This window comes from Crinia signifera, chromosome 8 (genome assembly GCF_055691185.1).
Source record: "Crinia signifera chromosome 8, ASM5569118v1, whole genome shotgun sequence".
NCBI classification, from domain to species: Eukaryota; Metazoa; Chordata; class Amphibia; order Anura; family Myobatrachidae; genus Crinia; species Crinia signifera.
The window spans coordinates 99,872,660-99,884,898 of NC_139224.1; positions in this window are offsets into that span (position 1 = coordinate 99,872,660).

Genomic DNA, 12,239 nt, shown 5'->3' on the forward strand with positions numbered 1-12,239 from the left:
GTGTATGTTCTCCTACAAGATTATATGTCCAAATTCAAAACAGGTTAACCCTTTAGCTATTATAAGTTATATGACAGTGTTTGAAGTATACACTACAAAAATTAAGTTAAATATTCCTTCTGAAGACGGACTGCAAAGAGCTTTCTGTTCAGCCTCAGGGAATGTAATGTTCTGATTCTTTAAGCTTCTTTTTTCATAGAAAGTACATCTTAAAAGTGTCCCCATAGAATTAGGTGTATTAGCGTATGGTCAAGCATTGCCCATTTCTAAAAATACTACTATTGAACATGACAAGGACAATCAGGCTAGTTAGGCTGCATTGTAGGGCACTGTGTCTTGTTTTATTTTAGCTTAGTACAGTATATGTGCCCATCCACTTTCCTACACCTTTAAGGTCACAGACATCTGATGACACCTAGACCCTGTCACAGATTCAAAAAGTGGGGTCAATCCAATTATCTGTAAGGGATGAGTTACGGTGGTAATGCCAGCACTGCAATTTGCTCCCCCTCCTGGACCAATCTCATCATGGACTTGAAGATTTTTGGATGCAGCCCTCTGTGTGTCCGACAGGATTGGAAAAATGTGTCATCTGCTCTTACTCACACTGCTAGTGAAATTGCAGCTAACTATATTGATAAAACGTTGATATGATTCTGCGCAAACATTATAATAAAGATACACAAGAAAAAAGGGTTTCACAGTCACCTCTGCGCCTTTGTGCAGCGGTCACAAATATTCCAAAGGAGGAATAGTTCAAAAAACCTCCAAAAATATACAATTCAAACAAAGAGATGGAACATCATAACTGCGCTCAAATTTAAACAATTAGTATGTATATAATTACGTATCACCATGAAGTTGATCAAAGCATGGAAGTGGATTCTTATATTCGTTTCTGGCTTATCCTCCGATGTGTATATACATAAAAAGGAAAAAATGATACATATAGTGTGATACCGTTTATAAACCAAATAATAAAAAAAGTCTCTGGGTATCTCTTCAGGTATAACACTTCTTCCCGGAGCTTCTGTGCTATAGAATTTTACGGGGTCACCACCTGTGATTATTTCATAAGCCAATGCTTACAGTATCTTACACTTTAGGGTTGGTATGGAAACATATAAAGGTATCTTTAAAAGTATGCTCACGTGTTCTTACTTCTTATACGCTATGTATCCTCCTATCACGGTTTCACAGAGGTTCCACTGTATAAGGAAAGGTTCCTTCCTCTGAGAACAACACCAACGCGTTTCAACAAAAAGTCTTTTTCAAAGTGTAGGTGATACACCTTGAAAAATACTTTTTGTTGAAACGCGTTGGTGTTGTTCTCAGAGGAAGGAACCTTTCCTTATACAGTGGAACCTCTGTGAAACCGTGATAGGAGGATACATAGCGTATAAGAAGTAAGAACACGTGAGCATACTTTTAAAGATACCTTTATATGTTTCCATACCAACCCTAAAGTGTAAGATACTGTAAGCATTGGCTTATGAAATAATCACAGGTGGTGACCCCGTAAAATTCTATAGCACAGAAGCTCCGGGAAGAAGTGTTATACCTGAAGAGATACCCAGAGACTTTTTTTATTATTTGGTTTATAAACGGTATCACACTATATGTATCATTTTTTCCTTTTTATGTATATACACATCGGAGGATAAGCCAGAAACGAATATAAGAATCCACTTCCATGCTTTGATCAACTTCATGGTGATACGTAATTATATACATACAAATTGTTTAAATTTGAGCGCAGTTATGATGTTCCATCTCTTTGTTTGAATTATAATAAAGATGTAGTGAATTATATATAGGACCAGGGCTGGATTAAGGTCTGTGGGGGGGAACAGGACAACAAACTTGTGGGTCTCCTATCAATAAATGTGATATAATGGCATTTATAAAAATAAATTATAATTAATCATTCAGCATTGTAATTGTGTTCAATTCTTTAAGAAAGGAAATGGGACTCAATACAGGTTGAGTATCCTATATCCGTATATCCCAAAAAAAGAAACATTCCAAAAGCCATGGTTTTTCAGAAAATTTAGTTTTTTTTTTTATGTTTTTTCCCCCCTGCCCCTTTTTTGATACTTACCACATCCCCGGATCCTCTTCTGCAGCATCTCCTGTCCTGTCCCAATGGTGCATTGTCTGCAGGGCCAGACTGGGACCAAAAATCGGCCCTGGCATTTTTTACCACACAGGCGCATCTGCTGTGGCCACAGCAGATGGGCCCATTACACATTTTGCCCATTACAAATTTTGGCAGGCATTATGATATACATGATGTTACCCATATCTTATTATATACATGATCCGAGTAGCTTTAGGCTAAATCAAGTGGGCGTTTTTGCAGCAATGGTGATCTGGTACTGTTTCTTCAGATGCAGCAATTGGATGTGAAATGCCAGTAGTGGGTGGATTTTGTTTAAGACGCCTTCTGCAGGCATTACCATTGTGTTGACCTGCAGGTGCCGCCAAAGATGCAGTTACTTTGCATGTAGTATCAGGCTCATTATTAGATTTGATGTGGGAAAGTTACTAAGAAGGACGATTATGGCTGATCCCGTTTACTAACGTTTATGACTGGAATCGACTTTAATCAGAGGAAAATAGGAATAGAGGAAATACAGCAGACTTACTAAGCCCGGCTATAACCAGACCCGGGCTCATTGAGATGGTCCTGGTTGCAGAAATACAGGGAAGAAAATTACATAGGGATCCCCTGTAATTCTGTAACCAGCACCAGGCTCTTGGCCTGGTCCTGGTTCCCAAAATGCAGGGGACAAAAGGAGTAGGGGTCCCCCGTATTTTGGAAACCAGCACCGGGCTCAAACAGCCAGTGGTGTCATGCCAAAGCCGAGGGCTGGTTATAGCCGGACAAAGGAACCGCCCGCTTTTTTTTTATTATTATTTTTATTTTCTACTTTTTTTTACACTGAGAAGCTCAGTCAGATCCATGCAGGCTTCAGCCAAATATGCCTGGAAAATGAGGAGTATTTTACAGTCATTCTTTGGCCTAAATTAGCATCTGTAATCAGCACTAAGAATGATAGTAAATGAGCACACCGCCGTATAAATCATAGCCATATATAACCATATTCTATAGCTGGTGTACTCATTCCTAAACCTGAATTCAACTGACCTCGCCATATATAAATTAGGCAAATCAGACAAATTCGTCTGATAGTAAATAAGCAAAAGCTAATTTACTGGCCGTATTTCACATTCAATGGCTATGAATATGTGTATTTGTAACCTATTTGATCTTAGTACATTTTCCCCGATGTGTTAAACAGTATGTAAACCTATATATGGTAAACAGCTACCTGCACTCAAAAATAAATATACAGTATACTGTATATCACAGTGTAACAATCTTCTATGGGCCTTATTCTAGTTCACTCTTTCTGACAAAATCCTTCTTAGATGGACAAAACCATGTGCACTGCAGGGGGCAGATGTAAAATGTGCAGAGAGGATTAGATTTGGGTGAGTTATTTTGTTTCTGTGCAGGGAAAATACTGGCTGCTTTATTTTTACACTGCAATATAGATCTCACTTTGAAGTAAAACCCCACCAAATCTAACTCTCTCTGCACAAGTAACATCTGCCCCACCTGCAGTGCACATGGTTTTGTCCATCTAAGAAGGATTTTGTCAGAAAGAGTGAACTAGAATAACCCCCTATATGACAACAATAGGTGAGCAAGCAAAATACTAACAATAAGAATATGAAAGTCAAATGTCTAGGACCAAGCTGACCATGGTAAAGCTGTGTACACACGGTTCAATATATATATACCGTAGCACAAACAAATCACTGGCAATATGGTTGCTCAGCGACCATATTGCCAGCGATATTGCACCGTGTGTACACAGCTTAAGACAGTCCGGGAATGGTACATGGAGAATATTATAGTAGGCAGATAGCCAAATAGAGGCCCTAATCCAATTGCACTATGAATGGGCGAATTTGGCCCTGTTCCAATGTTTTGGGTCTGCTCATGTGCAAGCGTGTATTTGCGGATTTGCAGACCCTGAAAATATACGGCTTTAGCGAGTTGCACACTCTCCGGGCTGTTCATTGTGGGGAGGGAGGGCCAGGGGCAGTGAGGTTGCTGAAACAAGGGAGGGCCCAGTGTTTTATGGGCATTCCCATGAAAATGCTCGGTGTTCCCATGGATACGCGGGTGGGTCAATGCCTGCCGGGGGTGGGCAGCTGACGTTACAGGACATCACCCGACCACCTAGTTTTCGGCGTTGTGCCCATAAATAAAAATCAGTTTTCAGTGACTTCTAGTTGCGAAGGCCGGAGAAATCATTTGATGGTCGGTGGCCATTGTAGGATTTCCCCTGCTAGCGGAGGCATATGAGGGCATGTGTTCTCGTACACATCCCCTTGCATGGTACCGAGGGGATTCCGTGATGGGGATTTGGCAGGGCGGTTAAACATCCTAGCATCTGATGTGTGTGACCTCTAGCATGTATATACATCACGTTTCAAAACTTACAAACTAAACCTGAAATAAAGACTCGGAGACTTAGGTTTGGCAGAAATTGTTAGCTGATTTATTTTAGCACTTTTAAGCTAGATTAATTTATTAATAATTAATTAATTAACTTTCAGGAAAGAGAGAAATACTCCTCCCTTTCCTGCCCTGATATCCCAGCTAACACTGCCCTTCCCTAAGTCCTTATTGGACCACCGAGTCACATGCTTCCCTAGGTCACACAACAGTCTTGGATGTTTAACCCACTCCATGCCTATTGCAGACATTACGTTATTCATCTCAGGTGCTTGGTATGCTGTGATATTCGCAGTTTACAGAGTAAACCTGAATCAGGGCCAAAGTCCAGTCACAGGGTTGGTTCACTACACTGCAGAGCAGCTATTAGAATACAAGGAGAAGGTAGACAGCTGTTCCAGTAACAATGTCAAATCCAGGAACAAGTATCACAGGCTGCCCAGATGTAAAACACAAAGCAATCACCTAGCACTGAGTGCAATCTGGTATAAAGCATTAAGGGGCAGCAATATACAGTGTGCACAGACAGATGCATATATATTTGGTTTTTTAATATATGTCATTTTTAATTACATTTAGGAACCATATAATATTTAGATTGGCATCTTTCATCTATAATTTTCCTTTTTGTGCTTTGACTGCCTAAAGGAAATTTACATTTACATTTCTATTTCCTTGCTTAGTCTGATCTTTGTGATTGACAAGTAAAATACAATAATATAGCATAAAAACTTTCTTAAAACCCCATTAGATCATTTTATATATTGAAAAGTATTTCTACAGTGTCAGTTTGGAATTTTCTCACTGTACTGATGTCTCATATACTGTTCCACCCCTGCTGGGAAGGTTTTACATGATCACTACGCCCTTAGGTATAATATGAAATAGTACATCTGAGCATTCCCTGAGTCAGTTACTAGTGGAAAGATTTCAAGAAAAATGTAAAAGTAAAGAAAAATGTAAAGATGATGACATTATAACCTAAACAGGAGCTAACCCTGGCAAAGATAAGCAGTTAAAGGTGTGAATAACAAATGAGAGCATGTCATATTCTTGCACCAAGAAAAGTGTGTAAATTTAGATCCTTTTATACCTTTTAATGTCATAATCCAGTGAGGTTGCCACAATCCACACAATCAGGGAAAACAGAATTGTGTATTAAGCTAAATTTTTAAGAGCAAGTAATTTATCATTTTTTTGGTACTCTTTACCTAGAAGGGCGCCCATCGTGGCCATCTCGGGCATTGAATGCACTAAAAAATCGGGTGCGATGCGACCGACTCGATGCCCACGATTTCCCATAGGGATACAATGTTAAATGTCTCAATTGACCCGATTTTCCTGTTCAATGCCTCAATTGACCCGATTTTTCCATAGGAAACAATGTTAAATGGGCCACAGAGGCCAAATAGGCACCCTGAAGTGTGAAATGGCCACCCCAATTGTTAACGCCACCCCACGATCAACGTCAACCCGAAGCGTGGCGAGCGCAGCGAGCCCGCGAGGGGTGGCGGTACGCGTCCTACGACCTTTTCATACCCCCACTATCCACGTCGGCGTGGAGTTGAGAACAGAAAGTGTGGCGAGCGCAGCGAGCCCCGCGAGGGGACGCGGATACCTTCACAGGTATCCGCGTCCCCTCGCGGGCTTTACAGCTGTCCGCGTCCCCTCGCGGGGCTCGCTGCGCTCGCCACGCTTCGGGCTCGGTGGCTCGCTGCGCTCGCCACACTTTCTATTCTCAACTTCACGCCGACGTGGCTAGTGGGGGTATTAAAAGGTCGTAGGACGCGTACCGCTGCCCCTCGCGGGCTCGCTGCGCTCGCCACGCTTTGGGTTCACGTTGATCGTGGGGTGGCGTTAACAATTGTGGGGGCCATTTCACACTTCAGGGTGCCTATTTGGCCTCTGTGGGCCATTTAACATTGTTTTCTATGGAAAAATCGGGTCAATTGAGGCATTGAACAGGAAAATCGGGTCAATTGAGACATTTAACATTGTTCCCTATGGGAAATCGCGGGCATCGCGTCAGTCGCATCGCACCCGATTTTTTAGTGCATTCAATGCCCGCGATGCTTTCCTTATCCACAACACCAGATGCTGGGCTCTCCTCAGAATTGACAGCTGGGCACTCCTGCTCCCTGGCTCTGGAAGGCAGGCTTTTCTCCTCAACACCAGATGCCGGGCTCTTCTACTCCCAACACTGGAAGCCAGTCTCTTCTCTGCCTACCGCTGCTGAAATAAATCAAAAGGGTGCAGGGATAGATTTCTGAAAGAGCTATCCCTTCCTACTATTCATTCAGAGACCTGTGAATATCTTAGCTCCCCATGGACGCTAGGTGAAGTTGAGGCAGCCATAGATTCTTTTCCATTGGATAAAGCCCCTGGTCCAGATGGTTACCCCTCCAACTTTAAAAAAAGTTTAAACCTACCCTTGCCCTGGTCCTGTATCAGTCTATAATGAAGCATCCAAAACCACCCATTTCCCAGAGGAAATGCTAGAGGCCCAGATTGTTTCTATCCCAAAACCAGGTAAATTACCCATAGTTGTTCAGAATTATCGCCCCATAGCTTTACTGAACACAGATATTAAACTCCTTGCTAAAATGATAGTGATTACACTACCTAGCCTGATTAATCATGATCAGGTAGGCTTTGTGTTGGACAGGGAAGCATTGGATAACACACAAAGGGTTATCAATATAATTGAACACTGTCAGTTGCAGGGAAAGCTGTTGACAGGCTTAATTTGGAATATATGCAAGCTACCCTATGGCATTTTGGGTTCACGGATAGGATACTTCATTCTATTCTGGCTTTATACTGTGTCTAAAGGTGCCCATACACGGTATTATTGTTATGTGCGATGGGATGCACGCTCCCGTCACATATCTCATCGCACAGCTCAAAAAGTGCTGCACATAATTTTTGTACTAGATCTCATCTCATTGCATTGTAAAACCTATGCAATGCGATGAGATATTGTATACAATATTGTACAGTATACAATAATTGTAACGGGTATGGGCACCTTAAGTTTAATATTGCTAACGGCATTCGCCAAGTATGTCCGTTATCGCCCTTGATTTTTGCTTTGGCTGTTGAGCATGAACCTTCTCCACATTAACACTCTGTCCTAGACTCTTATATAGAGATTTCCTATTACAAGCTGAATTCTACAAAGACTGAGGCCATCCCACTTAATATATCAGATGATGTGCTTAAGTGCATGAAAGATAATTATAAATATACGTGGCAACTTAGATCAATTAGATACTTGGGAGTTAATCTCTCTAGGGAGTGTATTTATTGGACTGCAACTTTGATCTACTCTTTTGAGCATTTGGAATGCTCAATTAGGATTGGATAATGCAAGAAGTTTCATGGGGGGTTCGGGTGGCTGCTGCAAAGATGGTTCTGTTTCTGAAATTAATGTACCTATTTTGTGCTATCCCTCCACCTTTCCCTAAAGTTATTGGTAATAAATTTAACTTAGTACTATCTAATTATATTTGGGGAGGTGCGACCTTGACCACTGCTAAGACTGCTGGAGGGGTAGTGTATCCCAACTTGGAGAAACATCATTCGGCTTGTGACTTTGGAGCAAAATGCTGTGCTTCCCTTCACTCTGCCAGACCTGCTTTGGATGCCTACACATTTAGTTTCTGCTAGGGTTAATGGCTGCAAGGAAGTTCAAATTACTATATCAACTTGGTAAGGTACGATTTCATCAAACTTTAATGTATATAAACACAATATTGATTGTTTTGTTTATTAACCATACTGGTGGAGAATAACCACGAGAATGATTATCACTATTAATCACAATAACATATCTTATAATAGAAGAGTGTAATAGATTTATCAGGCACCGTGCCCCCACATTCGGAAGCACTCAGCCATATAAGTAGATTGGGGGGAGAGTTCTGAAACATAGGCGAATCCTCCAAATAAATAAGTGAAGATAGCTAGAGAGTTAACGAGTATGAAGCTAGATGGATAAAATATTCCGAATCCCCCCCCAGACCCAAACCATGGAAACGGCATAAACTAAGTAATATAAGAATTCAGATGAGCGAATTGTTGTTGCACTTTTTTTAATGCTGATATAATTGTGTGTATTGTTAGTGTCTTTTTGTAAAAATAAATAAAGATATTGAAAATCTGAAAAAAAAAACCTTAATGTAGCTCTTCCCCGGCTACTGTCTTTTGGAGCTATAGCCCTTATGAATCAGGGCTTACAATTAACTACGTGGCACGATCTAGGTCTCAAGTGTCTCCAGGATGTCCTTTTAGATGGAAATTTTGTCTCTTTCTCCCATCTTCAAAAGAAATGTAAAATCGCTAAGCAAGAGTTCTATAAATACCTCCAAGTGCTGCACTGGCTTCATAGTTATCTTCCAAAGCTTCCCATCCAAATAGGTCTTTCTAAAATATTGACGTTTCTTCTTACGTCCCAATCTAATAGAGGTGGTATCTCTAGGTGGTACCCGTATTTGTTCATGGAAACCCAAGAGGGGTGTTTCCTTCACAGGCCAGATGGGAAAAAGATCTTCCTAATATATTCAATGACGTAGTCTGGAAATACATCTTCCAATCCTGTTTTAAGATCTCCAAATGTATCAATCATTCAGAAATGTATTACAAGTTAGTTCATAGATTGTATTATACACCGGACCGACTACATAGAATTTAGCCTTATATCTCTTCTAGTTGTTAATAAAAGAAAACAATCGGGCGCGATAATCAAGTGTTCGCTCCACTATTCGATATATACTAACATGTGTTAGTTTAGTTTAGGGAGATATATATACAGGCTGCTCCCAGAGGAAATTCTGGAAATTTCTAATGGAAATGGCAAATACTTACGGTAGATAGTTGAGACCAATCAGTCTTATACACATATGTATTTGTATATATATATATATATATATATATATATATATATATATATATATACATGAATAAAAGAGAGCGCCACACATCTGAAAGAATATATAGAAAATTATTTGAGATTTATTAGTTAAAATTAAATAAATTAGAAATAAACATAAAACCAACATGTACAATATATATAATAATTTCAAAAATAGTGCAACAGGGCAACTCCTCTGAAAGTGTACAGAGAAATAATAAACATTTACTTGAACCAGCTCTAGAATGGTATAACACCTGCAGAATTTTAAATTGATAGGAAAAACTTATTTTTATATAAGGAGTCAACGGATAATATTCCCTGTACAAAACAGGGTAGATGGAATGAAATATTTGATAATTCTGCAGTCCTTTTATTCCCATAAAAGAGGGATACAGATATTGAAATCCACTATTGTGTGGTGGTAGAAATATCCACAGTCATTTGAGAAAAACTTTACAACCTTTAAGTTAAATTGTAGCAGTACCTCCTTGTTTGTATATCTCAAAATCCCTGCAATAGCCTAGGTGGACGTTCCGAGTGCAGACTCTCGCTACAACCCACTCGGCATCAGCTGTACTCAGCGAGCCTTTGATGTTTGTGCGGCGGGGAGTAAGCCTCACTGACCTGAGATGTTTGAGCAGGTACTCCGTATGCGGCTTCCAAGAGTAAGCAGGTGGTGAATTCGTCAGCAATGGACGGCAGGGTATAAGAGGTAGCGGTTGTTTAGATGCGATCTCTAGGGGTGACAAAAAGTCCTGGCAGGTGAGAGTATGTATGAGCCCCAATTTTTATCCTAAAGGATAAATAGGATATACCCAGCCATCCATTGCTGACAAATTCACCACCTGCTTACTCTTGGAAGCTGCATATGGAGTACCTGCTCAAACATCTCAGGTCAGTGAGGCTTGCTCCCCGCTGCACAAACATCAAAGGCTCACTGAGTACAGCTGATGCCGAGCGGGTTGTAGCGAGAGCCTTCACTCGGAACATCCTTCTAGGCTACTGCAGGGATTTTCAAATATACAAACAAGGAGGTATCTTCTTGGCAATGGATATGGCTACATCCAATCAGGTCTGAGCTCAGCTCTTATTGCTTCACGGGAGAGCTTGACATTACAGGCAATCTTAAAAAAACCTGGAAACCACATGGTTTCTCCCACAACGTAAGCACAGGTGATGACAATGACACAGACACCCAGGCGTTCAGGAGGCATTATTGAAGGCAATACATTTGCCACCAGAGATTTGTTGCCCACCTGCTCACAGGTGGAACCTCAGGTCTGTGACGCGAAGGTTCTGTGTTCTATGTCCTTCAGACATTCTATGCCACCCTCCCCCACAGGTCAGTTCCCTTGTCCAGTAGGGCAATCCAGGGGTTGAAAACAAAAGAAGAACGTGACCACTGGACTTGAGGAGTGGCAGGTGTGTATACACACCTGCATCTCCTCACCCAACTGAGGGAAATCCGAGTAATGTCAAGCGTTCCCATGAAGCAATAAGAGCTGAGCTCAGCCCTGATTGGATGTAGCCATATCCATGGAGACGCAAGGAGATTTTTTACCAAAGTAAAAAGAGGGGAACTGGGTGTTTCAATACAGATTATCTGCTGCTTGGGTGAGGTTTATAGTAAACCTCTAAAGCAAATACCAAAGAACAAACATAAATAAACATATATGATGCAGCGCTATTAATTAAAAATGCAATTACATGGGTTTGCCTGAAAATAAAACACATTTATTAAAATATATAGAAGGTTTAAAAACAATTGATATACCACTTGGTAATTTTATAGAGCAGCCTTTTGTCAGCAGAAGAAATATATGGCTTTGATGGAGTCCTCTAATAGGAATGGCTGAATAGATGAACAACAGCTTTATGATTTTGTAAAAGTCTCACCACTGATGATTATGGGAAATTTTCGGCTTGGGTATGTCCTCACGAGGATGCGGTTGGGCACTGCTGGTAAAGGGCACTGCTGGTAAAGGGCCACTGGAGGGTAATGAAGGACCTGGTGGAGCCTCCCAAATGCTGGTGGATGAAGTTCGCTGTAATAGATGAAATGCTTGCCAATCCAGTAATAGCCTTGTAGAGGATTAAAGTCTTGTGCCAATGGTCATACTGCTCCAAAGGTCTGCTTATACTAGTATAACATATTTGACTATGAATTGATTAATATAACACTAGGGCTGCTTCAGGATCGCTGGTAGCGATCTGAAATCAGCTCCAGCTCTGATGGACGGGGTTTGCGCATGTGCATTTCTGCAAACCCTGACGGCTTCAGCGAGGTCTGGGGGCAAACACAGGGCCGGACCAGGGGAACGTTCTACTACAAAGATGACTGCATGATCTAACTAATTAATCAAATTAGCGATATTTTTTCTGTCTTTTTATGTTTGAAATGTATCATTACCTAGCTTTTTATATACATATGTACTTTTATTAAAACTGTCTTTAGCACAGTCTCTGCTATTGGAGGGGGGCGTTCGGACTGGCGGTGTGCGAAGAACTGCTGCTTAGGGAGCGGTAGTGAATTAGCCCCTCTGTTTGTCCTTTACTAAATGTTAAGCTGCATACACATTATGTAATAAAGGCAGCTAATAATATAATAAAGGATATATTGTTACCATGCATTTCGTCTGCCTTTATCACATAGGGCCTAATTCCCGCCGAATTCTGCCCCAATTTGATGGCAGCCCTTATCACTGTTTCATACATCTCCCCTGTAAAGAAATATTCATATAAAAATGTTATGTGTAGACTTTTTTCTTTGTTTTTGCTTTGAAGATGCAA